Genomic DNA, 27513 nt, shown 5'->3' with positions numbered 1-27513 from the left:
CCGACTTAAGAAAATGAGGACTGACACTCTAACTGTCTTTGATTGAAACTTCTCCTGTGAGTCCAGTTTTAGATTCCGATGCTTCACTTCAGGTTTACTGTATCCCTTCGTCCTTCTTATTGTCGATGAAACACAGAAATTGCATCCGAATTTAATACAAAAGTACAATGTCGACTGAAGTACAAGAGGACTGACACTCTAACTTTCTATCATTTCAACCTCTCCTGTGAGTCCAGTTTTAGATTCGGATGCTTCACATCAGGTTTACTGTATACCTTGGACCTTCTTATTGACGATGAAACACAGAAATAGCATCCGAATTTAATACAAAAGGTACAATGACGACTTAAGTACAAGCGGACTGACACTATAACTTTCTATGATTTGAACCTCTCCTGTGAGTCGAGTTTTAGATTCCGATGCTTCACTTCAGGTTAACTGTATACCTTGGACCTTCTTATTGACGATGAAACACAGAAATTGCATCCGAATTTAATACAAAAGGCACTATGCTGACTTAAGTACAAGAGGACAGAACCTGTAAATTTCTTTGATTTAAACCTCTCCTGTGAGTCCAGTTTTAGATTCCGATGCTTCACTTCAGGTTTACTGTATACCTTGGACCTTTTTATTGACGATGAAACACAGAAATTGCATCCGAATTTGATACAAAAGGCACAATGCCGACTTAAGTAAATGAGGACTGACACTCTAACTTTCTATGAATTGAACCTCTCCTGTGAGTCCAGTTTTAGATTCCGATTCTTCACTTCAGGTTTACTGTATCCCTTGGTCCTTCTTATTGACGATGAAACACAGAAATTGCATCCGAATTTAATACTAAAGGCACAATGCCGACTTAAGTACAAAAGGACTGACACTCTAACTTACTATGTTTTGAACCTCACCTGTGAGTCCAGTTTTAGATTACCATGCTTCACTTCAGGTTTGCTGTATACCTTGGACCATTTTATTGACGATGAAACACAGAAATTGCATCCGAATTTAATACAAAAGGCACAATGCCGACTCAAGTACAAGAGGAGAAACACTCTAACTTTCTTTGATTTAAACCTCTCCTGTGAGTCCAGTTTTAGATTCTGATGCTTCACTTCAGGATTACTGTATTCCTTGCACCTTCTGCTTGACGATGAAACACAGAAATTACATCCGAATATAATACAAAAAACACAATGCAGACTTAAGTACAAGAGGACAGACACTCTAACTTCCTTTGATTTAAACCTGTCCTGTGAGCTCTGTTTTAGATTCCGAAGCTTCACTTCAGGTTTACTGTATACCTTGGACCTTCTTATTGACGATGAAACACAGATATTGCATCCGAAATTAATACAAAAGGCACAATGCCGACTTAAGTAGAAGTGAACTGACACTCTAACTTTCTATGATTTGAACCTCTCCTGTGTGTCCAGTTTTAGATTCCGATGGTTCACTTCAGGTTTACTGTATACCTTGGACCTTCTTATTGACGATGAAACACGGAAATTGCATCCGAATTTAATACAAAAGGCACAATGCCGACTTAAGTACATTAGGACTGACAATCTAACTTTCTATGATTTGAACCACTCCTGTGAGTCCGGTTTTATATTCCGATGCTTCACTTCAGGTTTACTGTATACCTTGGACCTTTTTATTGACGATGAAACACAGAAATTGCATCCGAATTTAATACAAATGGCACAATGCAGACTTAAGTACAAGAGGACTGACACTCTAACTTTCTATAAATTGAACCTCTCCTGTGAGTCCAGTTTAAGATTCCGATGCTTCACTTCAGGTTTACTGTATACCTTGGACCTTCTTATTGACGATGAAACACAGAAATTGCATCCGAATTTAATACAAAAGGCACAATGCCGACTTCAGTAGAAGAGGAGTGACACTCTAACCTTCTATGATTTCAACCTCTCCTGTGAGTCCAGTTTTAGATTCCGATGCTTCACTTCAGGTTTACTGTATACCGTGGACCTTCCTATTGATGATCAAACACAGAAATTGCATCCGAATTTAATACAAAAGGTACAATGACGACTTAAGTACAAGAGGACAGACACTCTAACTTTCTTTGATTTAAACTTCTCCTGTGAGTCCAGTTTTAGATTCCGATGCTTCACTTCAGGTTTACTGTATACCTTTGACCTTGTTATTGACGAAGAAACACAGAAATTGCATCCGAATTCAATACAAAAGGCACAATGTCGACTTAGGTATAAGGGGAGCGACACTCTAACTTTCTATGATTTGAACCTCTCCTGTGAGTCCAGTTTTCGATTCGGATGCTTCTCTACAGGTTTACTATATACCTTGGACCTTCTTATTGACGATGAAGCAAAGAAATTGCATTCGAACTTAATACGAAAGGCACAATGCCGACTTAAGTACAAGAGGACTGACACTATAACTTTTTATGATTTGAACCTCTCCTGTGAGCTGAGTTTTAGATTCTGATGCTTCACTTCAGGTTTACTGTATAGCTTGGACCTTCTCATTGACGATGAATCACTGAAATTGCATCCGAATTTATCACAAAAGGCACATTGATGACTGTAGTACAAGAGGAAAGACACTCTAACTTCATTTGATTTAAACCTGTCCTGTGAGCCCTGTTTTAGATTCCGAAGCTTCACTTCAGGTTTACTGAATACCTTGGACCTTCTTATTGACGATGAACTACAGAAATTGCATCCGAATTTAATACAAAAGGCGCAACATCGACTTAAGTACAAGAAGACTGACACTCTAACTTTCTATGAATTGAACCTCTCCTGTGAGTCCAGTTTTAGATTCCGATTCTTCACTTCAGGTTTACGGTATCCCTTGGTCCTTCTTATTGACGATGAAACACAGAAATTGCATTCGAATTTAATACTAAAGGCACAATGCCGACTTAAGTACAAAAGGACTGACACTCAAACTTACTATGTTTTGAACCTCACCTGTGAGTCCAGTTTTAGATTCCCATGCTTCACTTCAGGATTGCTGTATACCTTGGAACTTTTTATTGACGATGAAACACAGAAATTGCATCCGAATTTAATACAAAAAGCACAATGCCGACTTCAGTAGAAGAGGAGTGACACTCTAACCTTCTATGATTTCAACCTCTCCTGTGAGTCCAGTTTCAGATTCCGATGCTTCACTTCAGGTTTACTGTATACCTTGGACCTTCCTATTGATGATCAAACACAGAAATTGCATCCGAATTTAATACAAAATGTACAATGACGACTTAAGTACAAGAGGACTGACACCCTAACTTTCTTTGATTTAAACTTCTCCTCTGAGTCCAGTTTTAGATTCCGATGCTTCACTTCAGGTTTACTGTATCCCTTTGACCTTCTTATTGACGATGAAACACAGATATTGCATCCGAATTCAATACAAAAGGCACAATGTCGACTTAAGTATAAGGGGAGCGACACTCTAACTTTCCATGATTTGAACCTCTCCTGTGAGTCCAGTTTTCGATTCGGATGCTTCACTTCAGGTTTACTATATACCTTGGACCTTCTTATTGACGATGAAACACAGAAATTGCATCCGAATTTAATACAAAAGGCACAATGCCGACTTAAGTACAATAGGACTGACACTATAACTTCTTATGATTTGAACCTCTCCTGTGAGTTGAGTTTTAGGTTCCGATGCTTCACTTCAGGTTTACTGTATACCTTGGACCTTCTTATTGATGATCAAACACGGAAAATGCATCCGAATTTAATACAAAAGGCACAATGCCGACTTAAGTACATGAGGACTGCCACTCTCACTTTCTATGATTTGAACCTCTCCTGTGAGTCTAGTTTTAGATTCCGATGCTTCACTTCAGGTTTTCAGTATACCTAAGACCTTCGTATTGACGATGAAACAAAGAAACTGCATCCGAATTTAATACAAAAGGCACAATGACGACTTAAGCACAAGAAGACTGACACTCTAACTCACTATGATTTGAACCTCTCCTGTGAGTCCAGTTTTAGATTCCGATGCTTCACTTCAGGTTTACTGTATACCTCGGACCTTCTTATTGACGATGAAACACAGAAATTGCATCCGAATTTAACACAAAAGGCACAACGACGACTTAAGTACAAGAGGACAGACACTCTAACTTTCTTTGATTTAAACCTCTCCTGTGAGTCCAGTTTTAAATTCCGATGCTTCACATCAGGTTTACTGTATCACTTGGACCTTCTTATTGACGATGAAACACAGAAATTGCATCCGAATTTAATACAAAAGGCACAATGCTGACTCAAGTACAAGAGGAGAAACACTCTAACTTTCTTTGATTTAAACCTCTCCTGTGAGTCCAGTTTTAGATTCTGATGCTTTACTTAAGGATTACTGTATTCCTTGCACCATCTGCTTGACGATGAAACACAGAAATTATATCCGAATGTAATACAAAAAACACAATGCAGACTTAAGTACAAGAGGACTGACACTCTAACTTTCTATGATTTGAACCTCTCCTGTGAGTCAAGTTTCAGATTCCGATGCTTCACTTCAGGTTTACTGTATACCTTGGACCTTCTTATTGACGATGAATCACTGAAATTGCATCCGAATTTAATACAAAAGGCACAATGCCGACTTAAGCACAAGAAGACTGACACTCTAAATCTCTATGATATGAACTTCTCCTGTGAGTCCAGTTTTAGATTCCGATGCTTCACTTCAGGTTTACTGTATACCTTGGACCTTCTTATTGACGATGAAACACAGAAATTGCATCCGAATTTAATACAAAAGGCACAATGACGACTTCAGTACAAGAGGACAGACACTCTAACTTTCTTTGATTTAAACCTCTCCTGTGAGTCCAGTTTTAGATTCCGATGCTTCACATCAGGTTTACTGTATCACTTGGACCTTCTTATTAACGATGAAACACAGAAATTGCATCCGAATTTAATACAAAAGGCACAATGCCGACTCAAGTACAAGAGGAGAAACACTCTAACTTTCTTTGATTTAAACCTCTACTGTGAGTCCAGTTTTAGATTCTGATGCTTCACTTCAGGATTACTGTATTCCTTGCACCTTCTGCTTGACGATGAAACACAGAAATTACATCCGAATATAATACAAAAAACACAATGCAGACTTAAGTACAAGAGGATAGACACTCTAACTTCCTTTGATTTAAACCTGTCCTGTGAGCTCTGTTTTAGATTCCGAAGCTTCACTTCAGGTTTACTGTATACCTTGGACCTTCTTATTGACGATGAAACACAGATATTGCATCCGAAATTAATACAAAAGGCACAATGCCGACTTAAGTATAAGAGGACTGACACTCTAACTTTCTATGATTTGAACCTCTCCTGTGAGTCCAGTTTTAGATTCCGATGGTTCACTTCAGGTTTACTGTATACCTTGGACCTTCTTATTGACGATGAAACACAGAAATTGCATCCGAATTTAATACAAAAGGCACAATGCCGACTTAAGTACATTAGGACTGACACTCTAACTTTCTATGATTTGAACCACTCCTGTGAGTCCGGTTTTATATTCCGATGCTTCACTTCAGGTTTACTGTATACCTTGGACCTTCTTATTGACGATGAAACACAGAAATTGCATCCGAATTTAATACAAATGGCACAATGCAGACTTAAGTACAAGAGGACTGACACTCTAACTTTCTATAAATTAAACCTCTCCTGTGAGTCCAGTTTAAGATTCCGATGCTTCACTTCAGGATTACTGTATTCCTTGGACCTTCTTACTGACGAAGAAAAACAGAAATTGCATCCGAATTTAATACAAATGGCACAATGCAGACTTAAGTACAAGAGGACTAAAACTCCAACTTTCTATGATTTGAACCTCTCCTGTGAGACCAGTTTTAGATTCTGATGCTTCCCTTCAGGATTTCTGTATTCCTTGCACCTTCTGCTTGACGATGAAACACAAAAATTGCATCCGAATTTAATACAAAAGGCACAATGCCGACTTAAGTACATTAGGACTGACTCTCTAACTTTCTATGATTTGAAGCACTCCTGTGAGTCCGGTTTTATATTCCGATGCATCACTTCAGGTTTACTGTATACCTTGGACCTTCTTATTGACGATGAAACACAGATATTGCATCCGAAATTAATACAAAAGGCACAATGCCGACTTAAGTAGAAGAGGACTGACACTCTAACTTTCTATGATTTGAACCTCTCCTGTGAGTCCAGTTTTAGATTCCGATGGTTCACTTCAGGTTTACTGTATACCTTGGACCTTCTTATTGACGATGAAACACAGAAATTGCATCCGAGTTTAACACAAAAGGCACAATGCCGACTTAAGTAGAAGAGGAGTGACACTCTAACTATCTATGATTCGAACCACTCTTGTGAGTCCAGTTATAAATTCCGATGCTTTACTTAAGGTTTACTGTATCCCTTGGACCTTCTTATTGACGATGAAACACAGAATTTGCATCCGAATTTAATACAAAAGGCACAATGCCGAATTAAGTACAAGAGGACTGTCCGATGCTTCACTTCAGGTTTACTGTATACCTAAGACCTCCTTATTGACGATGAAACACAGAAATTGCATCCGAATTTAATACAAAAGGCACAATGCCGACTTAAGTACAAGAGGACTGACACTCTAACATTCTATAAATTGAACCTCTCCTGTGAGTCCAGTTTAAGATTCCGATGCTTCACTTCAGGTTTACTGTATACCTTGGACCTTCGTACTGACGATGAAACACAGAAGATGCATCCGAATTTAATACAAAAGGCACAATGCCGACTTAAGTACAAGAGGACAGACACTCTAACTTTCTTTGATTGAAACCTCTCCTGTCAGTCCAGTTTTAGATTCCGATGCTTCACTTCAGGTTTACTGTATACCTTGGACCTTCTTATTGACGATGATACACAGATATTGCATCCGAAAAAAGACAAAAGGCACAATGCCGACTTAAGTAGTAGAGGACTGACACTCTAACTTTCTATGATTTGAACCTCTCCTGTGAGTCCAGTTTTAGATTCCGATGGTTCACTTCAGGTTTACTGTATACCTTGGACCTTCTTATTGACGATGAAACACAGAAATTGCATCCGAATTTAATACAAAAGGCACAATGCCGACTTAAGTACATTAGGACTGACACTCTAACTTTCTATGATTTGAACCACTCCTGTGAGTCCGGTTTTATATTCCGATGCTTCACTTCAGGTTTACTGTATACCTTAGACCTTCTTATTGACGATGAAACACAAAAATTGAATCCGAATTTAATACAAAAGGCACAATGCCGACTTAAGTACATTAGGACTGACACTCTAACTTTCTATGATTTGAACCGCTCCTGTGAGTCCGGTTTTATATTCCGATGCTTCACTTCAGGTTTACTGTATACCTTGGACCTTCTTATTGACGATGAAACACAGATATTGCATCCGAAATTAATACAAGAGGCACAATGCCGACTTAAGTAGAAGAGGACTGACACTCTAACTTTCTATGATTTGAACCTCTCCTGTGAGTATAGTTTTAGATTCCGATGGTTCACTTCAGGTTTACTGTATACCTTGGACCTTCTTATTGACGATGAAACACTGAAATTGCATCCGAGTTTAACACAAAAGGCACAATGCCGACTTAAGTAGAAGAGGAGTGACACTCTAACTTTCTATAATTCGAACCACTCTTGTGAGTCCAGTTTTAAATTCCGATGGTTTACTTAAGGTTTACTGTATCCCTTGGACCTTCTTATTGACGATGAAACACAGAATTTGCATCCGAATTTAATACAAAAGGCACAATGACGAATTAAGTACAAGAGGACTGTCCGATGCTTCACTTCAGGTTTACTGTATACCTAAGACCTTCTTATTGACGATGAAACACAGAAATTGCATCCGAATTTAATACAAAAGGCACAATGCCGACTTAAGTACAAGAGGACTGACACTCTAACTTTCTATAAAATGAACCTCTCCTGTGAGTCCAGTTTCAGATTCCGATGCTTCACTTCAGGTTTACTGTATACCTTGGACCTTCTTACTGACGATGAAACACAGAAGATGCATCCGAATTTAATACAAAAGGCACAATGCCGACTTAAGTACAAGAGGAGAGACACTCTAACTTTCTTTGATTGAAACCTCTCCTGTTAGTCCAGTTTTAGATTCCGATGCTTCACTTCAGGTTTACTGTATACCTTGGTCCTTCTTATTGACGATGAAACACAGAAATTGCATCCGAATTTAATACAAATGGCACAATGCAGACTTAAGTACAAGAGGACTAAAACTCCAACTTTCTATGATTTGAACCTCTCCTGTGAGTCCAGTTTTAGATTTTGATGCTTCCCTTCAGGATTTCTGTATTCCTTGCACCTTCTGCTTGACGATGAAACACAGAAATTGCATCCGAAATTAATACGAAAGGCACAATGCCGACTTAAGTACATTAGGACTGACACTCTAACTTTCTATGATTTGAACCACTCCTGTGAGTCCGGATTTATATTCCGATGCTTCACTTCAGGTTTACTGTATACCTTGGACCTTCTTATTGACGATGAAACACAGATATTGCATCCGAAATTAATACAAAAGGCACAATGCCGACTTAAGTAGAAGAGGACTGACACTCTAACTTTCTATGATTTGAACCTCTCCTGTGAGTCCAGTTTTAGATTCCGATGGTTCACTTCAGGTTTACTGTATACCTTGGACCTTCTTATTGACGATGAAACACAGAAATTGCATCCGAATTTAATACAAAAGGCACAATGCCGACTTAAGTACATTAGGACTGACACTCTAACTTTCTATGATTTGAACCTCTCCAGTGAGTCCAGTTTTAGATTCCGATGCTTCACTTCAGGTTTACTGTATCCCTTGGACATTCTTATTGACGATGAAACACAGAAATTCCATCCGAATTTAATACAAATGGCAAAATTCCGACTTAAGTACAAGAGGACTGACACTTTAATTTTCTATGATTTGAACCTGTCCTGTGAGTTGAGTTATAGATTCCGATGCTTCACTTCAGGTTTACTGTATACCTTGGACCTTCTTATTGATGAACAAACACAAAAATTGCATCCGAATTTAATACAAAAGGCACAATGCCGACTTCAGTAGAAGAGGAGTGACAATCTAACCTTCTATGATTTCAACCTCTCCTGTGAGTCCAGTTTTAGATTCTGATGCTTCACTTCAGGTTTACTGTATACCTTTTACCTTCCTATTGATGATCAAACACAGAAATTGCATCCGAATTTAATACAAAAGGTACAATGACGACTTAAGTACAAGAGGGCTGACACTCTAACTTTCTTTGATTTAAACCTCTCCTGTGAGTCCAGTTTTAGATTCCGATGCTTCACATCAGGTTTACTGTATCACTTGGACCTTCTTATTAACGATGAAACACAGAAATTGCATCCGAATTTAATACAAAAGGCACAATGCCGACTCAAGTACAAGAGGAGAAACACTCTAACTTTCTTTGATTTAAACCTCTACTGTGAGTCCAGTTTTAGATTCTGATGCTTCACTTCAGGATTACTGTATTCCTTGCACCTTCTGCTTGACGATGAAACACAGAAATTACATCCGAATATAATACAAAAAACACAATGCAGACTTAAGTACAAGAGGATTGACACTCTAACTTCCTTTGATTTAAACCTGTCCTGTGAGCTCTGTTTTAGATTCCGAAGCTTCACTTCAGGTTTACTGTATACCTTGGACCTTCTTATTGACGATGAAACACAGATATTGCATCCGAAATTAATACAAAAGGCACAATGCCGACTTAAGTATAAGAGGACTGACACTCTAACTTTCTATGATTTGAACCTCTCCTGTGAGTCCAGTTTTAGATTCCGATGGTTCACTTCAGGTTTACTGTATACCTTGGACCTTCTTATTGACGATGAAACACAGAAATTGCATCCGAATTTAATACAAAAGGCACAATGCCGACTTAAGTACATTAGGACTGACACTCTAACTTTCTATGATTTGAACCACTCCTGTGAGTCCGGTTTTATATTCCGATGCTTCACTTCAGGTTTACTGTATACCTTGGACCTTCTTATTGACGATGAAACACAGAAATTGCATCCGAATTTAATACAAATGGCACAATGCAGACTTAAGTACAAGAGGACTGACACTCTAACTTTCTATAAATTAAACCTCTCCTGTGAGTCCAGTTTAAGATTCCGATGCTTCACTTCAGGATTACTGTATACCTTGGACCTTCTTACTGACGAAGAAAAACAGAAATTGCATCCGAATTTAATACAAATGGCACAATGCAGACTTAAGTACAAGAGCACTAAAACTCCAACTTTCTATGATTTGAACCTCTCCTGTGAGACCAGTTTTAGATTCTGATGCTTCCCTTCAGGATTTCTGTATTCCTTGCACCTTCTGCTTGACGATGAAACACAAAAATTGCATCCGAATTTAATACAAAAGGCACAATGCCGACTTAAGTACATTAGGACTGACTCTCTAACTTTCTATGATTTGAACCACTCCTGTGAGTCCGGTTTTATATTCCGATGCATCACTTCAGGTTTACTGTATACCTTGGACCTTCTTATTGACGATGAAACACAGATATTGCATCCGAAATTAATACAAAAGGCACAATGCCGACTTAAGTAGAAGAGGACTGACACTCTAACTTTCTATGATTTGAACCTCTCCTGTGAGTCCAGTTTTAGATTCCGATGGTTCACTTCAGGTTTACTGTATACCTTGGACCTTCTTATTGACGATGAAACACAGAAATTGCATCCGAGTTTAACACAAAAGGCACAATGCCGACTTAAGTAGAAGAGGAGTGACACTCTAACTATCTATGATTCGAACCACTCTTGTGAGTCCAGTTATAAATTCCGATGCTTTACTTAAGGTTTACTGTATCCCTTGGACCTACTTATTGACGATGAAACACAGAATTTGCATCCGAATTTAATACAAAAGGCACAATGCCGAATTAAGTACAAGAGGACTGTCCGATGCTTCACTTCAGGTTTACTGTATACCTAAGACCTTCTTATTGACGATGAAACACAGAAATTGCATCCGAATTTAATACAAAAGGCACAATGCCGACTTAAGTACAAGAGGACTGACACTCTAACATTCTATAAATTGAACCTCTCCTGTGAGTCCAGTTTAAGATTCCGATGCTTCACTTCAGGTTTACTGTATACCTTGGACCTTCGTACTGACGATGAAACACAGAAGATGCATCCGAATTTAATACAAAAGGCACAATGCCGACTTAAGTACAAGAGGACAGACACTCTAACTTTCTTTGATTGAAACCTCTCCTGTCAGTCCAGTTTTAGATTCCGATGCTTCACTTCAGGTTTACTGTATACCTTGGACCTTCTTATTGACGATGATACACAGATATTGCATCCGAAAAAAGACAAAAGGCACAATGCCGACTTAAGTAGTAGAGGACTGACACTCTAACTTTCTATGATTTGAACCTCTCCTGTGAGTCCAGTTTTAGATTCCGATGGTTCACTTCAGGTTTACTGTATACCTTGGACCTTCTTATTGACGATGAAACACAGAAATTGCATCCGAATTTAATACAAAAGGCTCAATGCCGACTTAAGTACATTAGGACTGACACTCTAACTTTCTATGATTTGAACCACTCCTGTGAGTCCGGTTTTATATTCCGATGCTTCACTTCAGGTTTACTGTATACCTTAGACCTTCTTATTGACGATGAAACACAAAAATTGCATCCGAATTTAATACAAAAGGCACAATGCCGACTTAAGTACATTAGGACTGACACTCTAACTTTCTATGATTTGAACCGCTCCTGTGAGTCCGGTTTTATATTCCGATGCTTCACTTCAGGTTTACTGTATACCTTGGACCTTCTTATTGACGATGAAACACAGATATTGCATCCGAAATTAATACAAGAGGCACAATGCCGACTTAAGTAGAAGAGGACTGACACTCTAACTTTCTATGATTTGAACCTCTCCTGTGAGTATAGTTTTAGATTCCGATGGTTCACTTCAGGTTTACTGTATACCTTGGACCTTCTTATTGACGATGAAACACTGAAATTGCATCCGAGTTTAACACAAAAGGCACAATGCCGACTTAAGTAGAAGAGGAGTGACACTCTAACTTTCTATAATTCGAACCACTCTTGTGAGTCCAGTTTTAAATTCCGATGGTTTACTTAAGGTTTACTGTATCCCTTGGACCTTCTTATTGACGATGAAACACAGAATTTGCATCCGAATTTAATACAAAAGGCACAATGACGAATTAAGTACAAGAGGACTGTCCGATGCTTCACTTCAGGTTTACTGTATACCTAAGACCTTCTTATTGACGATGAAACACAGAAATTGCATCCGAATTTAATACAAAAGGCACAATGCCGACTTAAGTACAAAGGGACTGACACTCTAACTTTCTATAAAATGAACCTCTCCTGTGAGTCCAGTTTCAGATTCCGATGCTTCACTTCAGGTTTACTGTATACCTTGGACCTTCTTACTGACGATGAAACACAGAAGATGCATCCGAATTTAATACAAAAGGCACAATGCCGACTTAAGTACAAGAGGACAGACACTCTAACTTTCTTTGATTGAAACCTCTCCTGTTAGTCCAGTTTTAGATTCCGATGCTTCACTTCAGGTTTACTGTATACCTTGGTCCTTCTTATTGACGATGAAACACAGAAATTGCATCCGAATTTAATACAAATGGCACAATGCAGACTTAAGTACAAGAGGACTAAAACTCCAACTTTCTATGATTTGAACCTCTCCTGTGAGTCCAGTTTTAGATTTTGATGCTTCCCTTCAGGATTTCTGTATTCCTTGCACCTTCTGCTTGACGATGAAACACAGAAATTGCATCCGAAATTAATACGAAAGGCACAATGCCGACTTAAGTACATTAGGACTGACACTCTAACTTTCTATGATTTGAACCACTCCTGTGAGTCCGGATTTATATTCCGATGCTTCACTTCAGGTTTACTGTATACCTTGGACCTTCTTATTGACGATGAAACACAGATATTGCATCCGAAATTAATACAAAAGGCACAATGCCGACTTAAGTAGAAGAGGACTGACACTCTAACTTTCTATGATTTGAACCTCTCCTGTGAGTCCAGTTTTAGATTCCGATGGTTCACTTCAGGTTTACTGTATACCTTGGACCTTCTTATTGACGATGAAACACAGAAATTGCATCCGAATTTAATACAAAAGGCACAATGCCGACTTAAGTACATTAGGACTGACACTCTAACTTTCTATGATTTGAACCTCTCCAGTGAGTCCAGTTTTAGATTCCGATGCTTCACTTCAGGTTTACTGTATCCCTTGGACATTCTTATTGACGATGAAACACAGATATTCCATCCGAATTTAATACAAATGGCAAAATTCCGACTTAAGTACAAGAGGACTGACACTTTAATTTTCTATGATTTGAACCTGTCCTGTGAGTTGAGTTATAGATTCCGATGCTTCACTTCAGGTTTACTGTATACCTTGGACCTTCTTATTGATGAACAAACACAAAAATTGCATTCGAATTTAATACAAAAGGCACAATGCCGACTTCAGTAGAAGAGGAGTGACAATCTAACCTTCTATGATTTCAACCTCTCCTGTGAGTCCAGTTTCAGATTCTGATGCTTCACTTCAGGTTTACTGTATACCTTTTACCTTCCTATTGATGATCAAACACAGAAATTGCATCCGAATTTAATACAAAAGGTACAATGACGACTTAAGTACAAGAGGGCTGACACTCTAACTTTCTTTGATTTAAACTTCTCCTGTGAGTCCAGTTTTAGATTCCGATGCTTCACTTCAGGTTTACTGTATCCCTTTGACCTTCTTATTGACGATGAAACACAGAAATTGCATCCGAATTCAATACAAAAGGCACAATGTCGACTTAAGTATGAGGGGAGCGACACTCTAACTTTCTATGATTTGAACCTCTCCTGTGAGTCCAGTTTTCGATTCGGATGCTTCACTTCAGGTTTACTATATACCTTGGACCTTCTTATTGACGATGAAACACAGAAATTGCATCCGAATTTAATTCCAAAGGCACAATGCCGACTTAAGTACAAGAGGACTGACACTGTAACTTTTTATGATTTGAACCTCTCCTGTGAGTTGAGTTTTAGGTTCCGATGCTTCACTTCAGGTTTACTGTATACCTTGGACCTTCTTATTGATGATCAAACACGGAAATTGCATCCGAATTTAATACAAAAGGCACAATGCCGACTTAAGTACATGAGGACTGCCACTCTCACTTTCTATGATTTGAACCTCTCCTGTGAGTCTAGTTTCAGATTCCGAAGCTTCACTTCAGGTTTACAGTATACCTAAGACCTTCGTATTGACGATGAAACAAAGAAATTGCATCCGAATTTAATACAAAAGGCACAATGCTGACTTAAGCACAAGAAGACTGACACTCTAACTCTCTATGATTTGAACCTCTCCTGTGAGTCCAGTTTTGGATTCCGATGCTTCACTTCAGGTTTACTGTATACCTTGGACCTTCTTATTGACGATGAAACACAGAAATTGCATCCGAATTTAATACAAAAGGCACATTGACGACTTAAGTACAAGAGGACAGACACTCTAACTTTCTTTGATTTAAACCTCTCCTGTGAGTCCAGTTTTAGATTCCGAGGCTTCACATCAGGTTTACTGTATCACTTGGACCTTCTTATTGACGATGAAACACAGAAATTGCATCCGAATTTAATACAAAACGCACAATGCCGACTCCAGTACAAGAGGAGAACCACACTAACTTTCTTTGATTTAAACCTCTCCTGTGAGTCAAGTTTTTGATTCCGATGCTTCACTTCAGGCTTACTGTATCCGTTGGACCTTCTTATTGACGATGAAGCACAGAAATTGCATCCGAATTTAATACAAAAGGCACAATGCCGACTTAAGTACAAGAGGACTGACACTCTAACTTTCTATGATTTGAACCTCTCCTGTGAGTCCAGTTTAAGATTCCGATGCTTCACTTCAGGTTTACTGTATAAATTGGACCTTCTTACTGACGATGAAACACAGAAATTGCATCCGAATATAATACAAAAGGCACAATGCCGACTTAAGTACAAGCGGACAGACACTCTAACTTTCTTTGATTGAAACCTCTCCTGTGAGTCCAGTTTTAGATTCCGATGCTTCTCTTCAGGTTTACTGTGTACCTTGGACATTCTTATTGACGATGAAACACAGATATTGCATCCGAAATTAATACAAAAGGCACAATGCCGACTTAAGTAGAAGAGGACTGACACTCTAACTTTCTATGATTTGAACCTCTCCTGTGAGTCCAGTTTTAGATTCCGATGGTAACTTCAGGTTTACTGTATACCTTGGACCTTCTTATTGACGATAAAACACAGAAATTGCATCCAAATTTAATACAAAAGGTACAATGCCGACTTAAGTACATTAGGACTGACACTCTAACTTTCTATGATTTGTAATTCTCCTGTGAGTCCGGTTTTAGATTCCGATGCTTCACTTCAGGTTTACTGTATACCTTGGACCTTCTTATTGACGATGAAACACAGAAATTGCATCCGAATTTAATACAAATGGCACAATGCTGACTTAAGTACAAGAGGACTAAAACTCCAACTTTCTATGATTTGAACCTCTCCTGTGAGTCCAGTTTTAGATTCCGATGCTTGACTTCAGGATTTCTGTATTCCTTGCACCTTCTGCTTGGCGATGAAACACAGAAATTATATCCGAATATAATACAAAACACAATATGCAGACTTAAGTACAAGAGGACTGACACTCTAACTTTCTATGATTTGAACCTCTCCTGTGAGTCAAGTTACAGATTCCGATGCTTCACTTCAGGTTTACTGTATGCCTTGGACCTTCTTATTGACGATGAATCACTGATATTGCATCCGAATTTATGACAAAAGGCACAATGCCGACTGAAGTACAAGAGGACAGACACTCTAACTTCCTTTGATTTAAACCTGTCCTATGAGTCCTGTTTTAGATTCCGAAGCTTCACTTCAGGTTTACTGTATACCTTGGACCTCTTTATTGACGATGAAACACAGAAATTGCATCCGAATTTAATACAAAATGCACAATGCCGACTCAAGTACAAGAGGAGAAACACTCTTTTTTTCTTTGATTTAAACCTCTCCTGTGAGTCAAGTTTTCGATTCCGATGCTTGACTTCAGGCTTACTGTATCCGTTGGACCTTCTTATTGACGATGAGGCATTGAAATTGCATCCGAATTTAATACAAAAGGCACAATGCCGACTTTAGCACAAGAGAACTGACACTCTAACTTTCTATGATTTGAACCTCACCTGTGAGACCAGTTTTAGATTCCGATGCTTCACTTTCGGTTTACTGTATACCTTGGACCATCTTATTGACGATGATACACAGAAATTGCATCCGAATTTAATACAAAAGGCACGATGCAGACTTAAGTACAAGAGGACTGACACTCTAACTTTCTATGATTTGAACCTGTCCTGTGAGTCCAGTTTTAGATTCCGATGCTACACTTCAGGTTTACTGTATACCTAGGACCTTCTTAATGACGATGAAACACAGAAATTGCATCCGAATTTAACACAAAAGGCACAATGCCGACTTAAGTAGAAGAGGAGTGACACTCTAACTTTCTTTGATTGAAACCTCTCCTGTGAGTCCAGTTTTAGATTCCGATGCTTCACTTCAGGTTTACTGTATACCTTGGACCTTCTTATTGACGATGAAACACAGATATTGCATCCGAAATTAATACAAAAGGCACAATGCCGACTTAAGTAGAAGAGGACTGACACTCTAACTTTCTATGATTTGACCCTCTCCTGTGAGTCCAGTTTTAGATTCCGATGGTTCACTTCAGGTTTACTGTATACCTTGGACCTCCTTATTGACGATGAAACACAGAAATTGCATCCGAATTTAATACAAAAGGCACAATGCCGACTTAAGTACATTAGGACTGACACTCTAACTTTCTTTGATTTGAACCTCTCCTGTGAGTTCGGTTTTAGATTCCGATGATTCACTTCAGGTTTACTGTATACCTTGGACATTCTTATTGACGATGAAACACAGAAGTTGCATCCGAATATAATACAAATGGCACAATGCAGACTTAAGTACAAGAGTACTAACACTCCAACTTTCTATGATTTGAACCTCTCCTGTGAGTCCAGTTTTAGATTCTGATGCTTCACTTCACGATTACTGTATTCCTTGCACCTTCTGCTTGACGGTGAAACACAGAAATTATATCCGAATATAATACAAAAAACACAATGCAGACTTAAGTACAAGAGGACTGACACTCTAACTTTCTATGATTTGAACCTCTCCTGTGAGTCCAGTTTCAGATTCCGATGGTTCACTTCAGGTTTACTGTATACCTTGGACCTTCTTATTGACGATGAATCACAGAAATTGCATCCGAATTTAATACTAAAGGCACAATGCCGACTTAAGTACAAAAGGACTGACACTCTAACTTACTATGTTTTGAACCTCACCTGTGAGTTCAGTTTTAGATTCCCATGCTTCACTTCAGGTTTGCTGTATATCTTGGACCATTTTATTGACGATGAAACACAGAAATTGCATCCGAATTTAATACAAAAGGCACAATGCTGACTTAAATACAAGAGGACTGACGACCGTAATTTCTATGATTTGAACCTCTCCTGTGAGTCCAGTCTGAGACTCCGATGCTTCACTTCAGGTTTACTGTATCCCTTGGTCCTTCTTATTGACGATGAAACACAGAAATTGCATCCGAATGTTATACAAATGCACAATTCCGACTTAAGTAAAAGAAGACTGACACTCTAAGTTTCTTTGATTTAAACTTCTCCTGTGAGTCCAGTTTTAGATTCCGATGCTTCACTTCAGGTTTACTGTATACCTTGGACCTTTTTATTGACGATGAAACACAGAAATTGCATCCGAATTTAATACAAAAGGCACGATGCAGACTTAAGTACATGAGGACTGACACTCTAACTTTCTATGGTTTGAACCTCTCCTGTGAGTCCAGTTTTAGATTCCGATGCTTCACTTCAGGTTTACTGTATCCCTTGGACATTCTTATTGACGATGAAACACAGAAATTCCACCCGAATTTAATACAAAAGGCAAAATTCCGACTTAAGTACAAGAGGACTGACACTCTAATTTCTATGGTTTGAACCTCTCCTGTGAGTCCCGTTTTAGATTCCGATGCTTCACTTCAGGTTTACTGTATCCCTTGGACATTCTTATTGACGATGAAACACAGAAATTGCATCCGAATTTAATACAAAAGGCACAATGCCGAATTAAGTACAAGAGGTCTGACCCTCTAACTTTCTATGATTTGAACCTCTCCTGTGAGTCCAGTTTTAGATTCCGATGCTTCACTTCTGGTTTACTGTATACCTAGGACCTTCTTATTGACGATGAAACACAGAAATTGCATCCGAATTTAACACAAAAGGCACAATGCCGACTTAAGTAGAAGAGGAGTGACACTCTAACTTTCTATGCTTCGCACCACTCTTGTGAGTCCAGTTTTAAATTCCGATGCTTTACTTAAGGTTTACTGTATCCCTTGGACCTTCTTATTGACGATGAAACACAGAAATTGCATCCGAATTTAATACAAAAGGCACAATGCCGAATTAAGTACAAGAGGTCTGACACTCTAACTTTCAATGATTTGAACCTCTCCTGTGAGTCCAGTCTTAGATTCCGATGCTTCACTTCAGGTTTACTGTATACCTTGGACCTTCTTATTGACGATGAAACAAAGAAATTGCATCCGAATTTAATACAAAAGGCACAATGCCGACTTAAGCACAAGAGGACAGACACTCTAACTTTCTTTGATTGAAACCTCTCCTGTGAGTCCAGTTTTAGATTCCGATGCTTCACTTCAGGTTTACTGTATACCTTGGACCTTCTTATTGACGATGAAACACAGATATTGCATCCGAAATTAATACAAAAGGCACAATGCCGACTTCAGTAGAAGAGGACTGACACTCTAACTTTCTGTGATTTGAACCTCTCCTGTGAGTCCAGTTTTAGATTCCGATGGTTCACTTCAGGTTTACTGTATACCTTGGACCTTCTTATTGACGATGAAACACAGAAATTGCATCCGAATTTAATACAAAAGGCACAATGCCGACTTAAGTACATTAGGACTGACACTCTAACTTTCTTTGATTTGAACCTCTCCTGTGAGTCCGGTTTTAGATTCCGATGATTCACTTCAGGTTTACTGTATACCTTGGACCTTCTTATTGACGATGAAACACAGAAGTTGCATCCGAATATAATACAAATGGCACAATGCAGACTTAAGTACAAGAGGACTAACACTCCAACTTTCTATGATTTGAACCTCTCCTGTGAGTCCAGTTTTAGTTTCTGATGCTTCGCTTCACGATTACTGTATTCCTTGCACCTTCTGCTTGACGGTGAAACACAGAAATTATATCCGAATATAATACAAAAAACACAATGCAGACTTAAGTACAAGAGGACTGACACTCTAACTTTCTATGATTTGAACCTCTCCTGTGAGTCCAGTTTCAGATTCCGATGGTTCACTTCAGGTTTACTGTATACCTTGGACCTTCTTATTGACGATGAAACACAGAAATTGCATCCGAATTTAATACTAAAGGCACAATGCCGACATAAGTACAAAAGGACTGACACTCTAACTTACTATGTTTTGAACCTCACCTGTGAGTTCAGTTTTAGATTCCATGCTTCACTTCAGGTTTGCTGTATATCTTGGACCATTTTATTGATGATGAAACACAGAAATTGCATCCGAATTTAATACAAAAGGCACAATGCCGACTTAAATACAAGAGGACTGACGACCGTAATTTCTATGATTTGAACCTCTCCTGTGAGTCCAGTTTGAGACTCCGATGCTTCACTTCAGGTTTACTGTATCCCTTGGTCCTTCTTATTGACGATGAAACACAGAAATTGCATCCGAATGTTATACAAATGCACAATGCCGACTTAAGTAAAAGAGGACTGACACTCTAAGTTTCTTTGATTTAAACTTCTCCTGTGAGTACAGTTTTAGATTCCGATGCTTCACTTCAGGTTTACTGTATACCTTGGACCTTTTTATTGACGATGAAACACAGAAATTGCATCCGAATCTAATACAAAAGGCACGATGCAGACTTAAGTACATGAGGACTGACACTCTAACTTTCTATGGTTTGAACCTCTCCTGTGAGTCCAGTTTTAGATTCCGATGCTTCACTTCAGGTTTACTGTATCCCTTGGACATTCTTATTGACGATGAAACACAGAAATTCCATCCGAATTTAATACAAAAGGCAAAATTCCGACTTAAGTACAAGAGGACAGACACTCTAATTTTCTATGATTTGAACCTGTCCTGTGAGTTGAGTTATAGATTCCGATGCTTCACTTCAGGTTTACTGTGTACCTTGGACCTTCTTATTGATGAAGAAAAACACAGAAATTGCATCCGAATTTAATTCAAAAGGCACAATGCCGACTGAAGTACAAGAGGACTGACACTCTAACTTTCTTTGATTTGAACCTCTCCTGTGAGTCCAGTTTTAGATTCCGATTCTTCACTTCAGGTTTACTGTATCCCTTGGTCCTTCTTATTGACGATGAAACACAGAAATTGCATCCGAATTTAATACAAAATGCACAATGCCGACTTAAGTACAAGAGGACTGACACCTTAAAATTCTATGATTTCATCCTCACCTGTGAGTCCAGTTGTAGATACTAATGCTTCATTTCAGGTTTACTGTATACCTTGGACCCTTTTATTGACGGTGAAACACAGAAATTGCATCCGAATCTAATAGAAAAGCACAATTCCGACTTAAGTACAAGAGGACTGACACCCTAAATTTCTATGATTTGAACCTCTCCAGTGAGTCCAGTTATAGATTCCGATGCTTCACTTCGGGTTTACTGTATCCCTTGGTCCTTCTTATTGACGATGAAATACAGAAATTGCATCCGAATTTAATACAAAAGGCACAATGCCGACTTAAGTACAAGAGGACAGACACTCTAACTTTCTATTATTTGAACCTCTCCTGTGAGTCCAGTTTTAGATTCTGATACTTCACTTCACGATTACTGTATTCCTTGCACCTTCTGCTTGACGGTGAAACACAGAAATTATATCCGAATATAATACAAAAAACACAATGCAGACTTAAGTACAATAGGACTGACACTCTAACTTTCTATGATTTGAACCTCTCCTGTGAGTCCAGTTTCAGATTCCGATGGTTCACTTCAGGTTTACTGTATACTTTGGACCTTCTTATTGACGATGAAACACAGAAATTGCATCCGAATTTAATACTAAAGGCACAATGCCGACTTAAGTACAAAAGGACTGACACTCTAACTTACTATGTTTTGAACCTCACCTGTGAGTTCAGTTTTAGATTCCCATGCTTCACTTCAGGTTTGCTGTATATCTTGGACCATTTTATTGACGATGAAACACAGAAATTGCATCCGAATTTAATACAAAAGGCACAATGCCGACTTAAATACAAGAGGACTGACGACCGTAATTTCTATGATTTGAACCTCTCCTGTGAGTCCAGTTTGAGACTCCGATGCTTCACTTCAGGTTTACTGTATCCCTTGGTCCTTCTTATTGACGATGAAAAACAGAAATTGCATCCGAATGTTATACAAATGCACAATGCCGACTTAAGTAAAAGAAGACTGACACTCTAAGTTTCTTTGATTTACACTTCTCCTGTGAGTCCAGTTTTAGATTCCGAAGCTTCACTTCAGGTTTACTGTATACCTTGGACCTTTTTATTGACGATGAAATACAGAAATTGCATCCGAATTTAATACAAAAGGCACGATGCAGACTTAAGTACATGAGGACTGACACTCTAACTTTCTATGGTTTGAACCTCTCCTGTGAGTCCAGTTTTAGATTCAGATGCTTCACTTCAGGTTTACTGTATCCCTTGGACATGCTTATTGACGATGAAACACAGAAATTCCACCCGAATTTAATACAAAAGGCAAAATTCCGACTTAAGTACAAGAGGACTGACACTCTAATTTTCTATGGTTTGAACCTCTCCTGTGAGTCCAGTTTTAGATTCCGATGCTTCACTTAAGATTTACTGTATCCCTTGGACATTCTTATTGACGATGAAACACAGAAATTGCATCCGAATTTAATACAAAAGGCACAATGACGAATTAAGTACAAGAGGTCTGACACTCTAACTTTCTATGATTTGAACCTCTCCTGTGAGTCCAGTTTTAGATTCCGATGCTTCACTTCTGGTTTACTGTATACCTAGGACCTTCTTATTGACGATGAAACACAGAAATTGCATCCGAATTTAACACAAAAGGCACAATGCCGACTTAAGTAGAAGAGGAGTGACACTCTAACTTTCTACGATTCGCACCACTCTTGTGAGTCCAGTTTTAAATTCCGATGCTTTACTTAAGGTTTACTGTATCCCTTGGACCTTCTTATTGACGATGAAACACAGAAATTGCATCCGAATTCAATACAAAAGGCACAATGCCGAATTAAGTACAAGAGGTCTGACACTCTAACTTTCAATGATTTGAACCTCTCCTGTGAGTCCAGTCTTAGATTCCGATGCTTCACTTCAGGTTTACTGTATACCTTGGACCTTCTTATTGACGATGAAACACAGAAATTGCATCCGAATCTAATAGAAAAGCACAATGCCGACTTAAGTACAAGAGGACTGACACCCTAAATTTCTATGATTTGAACCTCTCCTGTGAGTCCAGTTATAGATTCCGATGCTTCACTTCGGGTTTACTGTATCCCTTGGTCCTTCTTATTGACGATGAAATACAGAAATTGCATCCGAATTTAATACAAAAGGCACAATGCCGACTTAAGTACAAGAGGACAGACACTCTAACTTTCTATGATTTGAACCTCTCCTGAGAGTCCAGTTTTAGATTCTGATACTTCACTTCACGATTACTGTATTCCTTGCACCTTCTGCTTGACGGTGAAACACAGAAATTATATCCGAATATAATACAAAAAACACAATGCAGACTTAAGTACAAGAGGACTGACACTCTAACTTTCTATGATTTGAACCTCTCCTGTGAGTCCAGTTTCAGATTCCGATGGTTCAGTTCAGGTTTACTGTATACTTTGGACCTTCTTATTGACGATGAAACACAGAAATTGCATCCGAATTTAATACTAAAGGCACAATGCCGACTTAAGTACAAAAGGACTGACACTCTAACTTACTATGTTTTGAACCTCACCTGTGAGTTCAGTTTTAGATTCCCATGCTTCACTTCAGGTTTGCTGTATATCTTGGACCATTTTATTGACGATGAAACACAGAAATTGCATCCGAATTTAATACAAAAGGCACAATGCCGACTTAAATACAAGAGGACTGACGACCGTAATTTCTATGATTTGAACCTCTCCTGTGAGTCCAGTTTGAGACTCCGATGCTTCACTTCAGGTTTACTGTATCCCTTGGTCCTTCTTATTGACGATGAAACACAGAAATTGCATCTGAATGTTATACAAATGCACAATGCCGACTTAAGTAAAAGAAGACTGACACTCTAAGTTTCTTTGATTTAAACTTCTCCTGTGAGTCCAGTTTTAGATTCCGATGCTTCACTTCAGGTTTACTGTATACCTTGGACCTTTTTATTGACGATGAAATACAGAAATTGCATCCGAATTTAATACAAAAGGCACGATGCAGACTTAAGTACATGAGGACTGACACTCTAACTTTCTATGGTTTGAACCTCTCCTGTGAGTACAGTTTTAGATTCAGATGCTTCACTTCAGGTTTACTGTATCCCTTGGACATTCTTATTGACGATGAAACACAGAAATTCCACCCGAATTTAATACAAAAGGCAAAATTCCGACTTAAGTACAAGAGGACTGACACTCTAATTTTCTATGGTTTGAACCTCTCCTGTGAGTCCAGTTTTAGATTCCGATGCTTCACTTAAGATTTACTGTATCCCTTGGACATTCTTATTGACGATGAAACACAGAAATTGCATCCGAATTTAATACAAAAGGCACAATGACGAATTAAGTACAAGAGGTCTGACACTCTAACTTTCTATGATTTGAACCTCTCCTGTGAGTCCAGTTTTAGATTCCGATGCTTCACTTCTGGTTTACTGTATACCTAGGACCTTCTTATTGACGATGAAACACAGAAATTGCATCCGAATTTAACACAAAAGGCACAATGCCGACTTAAGTAGAAGAGGAGTGACACTCTAACTTTCTATGATTCGCACCACTCTTGTGAGTCCAGTTTTAAATTCCGATGCTTTACTTAAGGTTTACTGTATCCCTTGGACCTTCTTATTGACGATGAAACACAGAAATTGCATCCGAATTCAATACAAAAGGCACAATGCCGAATTAAGTACAAGAGGTCTGACACTCTAACTTTCAATGATTTGAACCTCTCCTGTGAGTCCAGTCTTAGATTCCGATGCTTCACTTCAGGTTTACTGTATACCTTGGACCTTCTTATTGACGATGAAACACAGAAATTGCATCCGAATTTAATACAAAAGGCACAATGCCGACTTAAGCACAAGAGGACAGACACTCTAACTTTCTTTGATTGAAACCTCTCCTGTGAGTCCAGTTTTAGATTCCGATGCTTCACTTCAGGTTTACTGTATACCTTGGACCTTCTTATTGACGATGAAACACAGATATTGCATCCGAAATTACTACAAAAGGCACAATGCCGACTTAAGTAGAAGAGGACTGACACTCTAACTTTCTATGATTTGAACCTCTCCTGTGAGTCCAGTTTTAGATTCCGATGGTTCACTTCAGGTTTACTGTATACCTTGGACCTTCTTGTTGACGATGAAACACAGAAATTGCATCCGAACTTAATACAAAAGGCACAATGCCGACTTAAGTACATTAGGACTGACACTCTAACTTTCTTTGATTTGAACCTCTCCTGTGAGTCCGGTTTTAGATTCCGAAGATTCACTTCAGGTTTACTGTATACCTTGGACCTTCTTATTGACGATGAAACACAGAAGTTGCATCCGAATATAATACAAATGGCACAATGCAGACTTAAGTACAAGAGGACTAACACTCCAACTTTCTATGATTTGAACCTCTCCTGTGAGTCCAGTTTTAGATTCTGATGCTTCGCTTCACGATTACTGTATTCCTTGCACCTTCTGCTTGACGGTGAAACACAGAAATTATATCCGAATATAATACAAAAAACACAATGCAGACTTAAGTACAAGAGGACTGACACTCTAACTTTCTATGATTTGAACCTCTCCTGTGAGTCCAGTTTCAGATTCCGATGGTTCACTTCAGATTTACTGTATACCTTGGACCTTCTTATTGACGATGAAACACAGAAATTGCATCCGAATTTAATACTAAAGGCACAATGCCGACTTAAGTACAAAAGGACTGACACTCTAACTTACTATGTTTTGAACCTCACCTGTGAGTTCAGTTTTAGATTCCCATGCTTCACTTCAGGTTTGCTGTATATCTTGGACTATTTTATTGATGATGAAACACAGAAATTGCATCCGAATTTAATACAAAAGGCACAATGCCGACTTAAATACAAGAGGACTGACGACCGTAATTTCTATGATTTGAACCTCTCCTGTGAGTCCAGTTTGAGACTCCGATGCTTCACTTCAGGTTTACTGTGTCCCTTGGTCCTTCTTATTGACGATGAAACACAGAAATTGCATCCGAATGTTATACAAATGCACAATGCCGACTTAAGTAAAAGAGGACTGACACTCTAAGTTTCTTTGATTTAAACTTCTCCTGTGAGTCCAGTTTTAGATTCCGATGCTTCACTTCAGGTTTACTGTATACCTTGGACCTTTTTATTGACGAAGAAACACAGAAATTGCATCCGAATTTAATACAAAAGGCACGATGCAGACTTAAGTACATGAGGACTGACACTCTAACTTTCTATGGTTTGAACCTCTCCTGTGAGTCCAGTTTTAGATTCCGATGCTTCACTTCAGGTTTACTGTATCCCTTGGACATTCTTATTGACGATGAAACACAGAAAATCCATCCGAATTTAATACAAAAGGCAAAATTCCGACTTAAGTACAAGAGGACTGACACTCTAATTTTCTATGATTTGAACCTGTCCTGTGAGTTGAGTTATAGATTCCGATGCTTCACTTCAGGTTTACTGTATACCTTGGACCTTCTTATTGATGAAGAAAAACACAGAAATTGCATCCGAATTTAATTCAAAAGGCACAATGCCGACTGAAGTACAAGAGGACTGACACTCTAACTTTCTTTGATTTGAACCTCTCCTGTGAGCCCAGTTTTAGATTCCGATTCTTCACTTCAGGTTTACTGTATCCCTTGGTCCTTCTTATTGACGATGAAACACAGAAATTGCATCCGAATTTAATACAAAATGCACAATGCCGACTTAAGTACAAGAGGACTGACACCTTAAAATTCTATGATTTGAACCTCACCTGTGAGTCCAGTTGTAGATACTAATGCTTCATTTCAGGTTTACTGTATACCTTGGACCCTTTTATTGACGATGAAACACAGAAATTGCATCCGAATCTAATAGAAAAGGCACAATGCCGACTTAAGTACAAGAGGACTGACACCCTAAATTTCTATGATTTGAACCTCTCCTGTGGGTCCAGTTATAGATTCCGATGCTTCACTTCAGGTTTACTGTATACCTTAGACCTTCGTATTGACGTTGAAACACAGAAATTGCATCCGAATTTAATACTAATGACACAATGCCGACTTAAGTAGAAGAGGACTGGCACTCTAACTTTCTATGATTTGAACCTTTCCTGTGAGTCCAGTTTTAGATTCCGATGATTGACTTCAGGTTTACTGTATACCGTGGACCTTCTTATTGTCGATGAAACACAGAAATTGCATCCGAATTTTATACAAAAGGCACAATGCCGACTTAAGTACAAGAGGGCTGACACTCTAAGTTTCTATGACTTGGACCTCTCCTGTGAGTCCAGGTTTAGATTCCGATGTTTTGCTTCCGGTTTACTGTATACCTTGGAGCTTCTTATTCACGATGAAACACAGAAATTGCATCCGAATTTAATACAAAAGGCACAATGCCGACTTAAGTGCATTAGGACTGACACTCTAACTTTCTATAATTTGAACCTCTCCTGTGAGTCCGGTTTTAGATTCCGATGCTTCACTTCAGGTTTACTGTATACCTTGGACCTTCTTATTGACGATGAAACACATAAATTGCATCAGAATTTCATACAAGTGGCACAATGCAGACTTAAGTACAAGAGGACTAA

This window comes from Schistocerca serialis, chromosome 2 (assembly GCF_023864345.2).
Source record: "Schistocerca serialis cubense isolate TAMUIC-IGC-003099 chromosome 2, iqSchSeri2.2, whole genome shotgun sequence".
Classification (NCBI taxonomy): Eukaryota; Metazoa; Arthropoda; class Insecta; order Orthoptera; family Acrididae; genus Schistocerca; species Schistocerca serialis.
Note: the sequence above shows the minus strand (reverse complement) of the source record.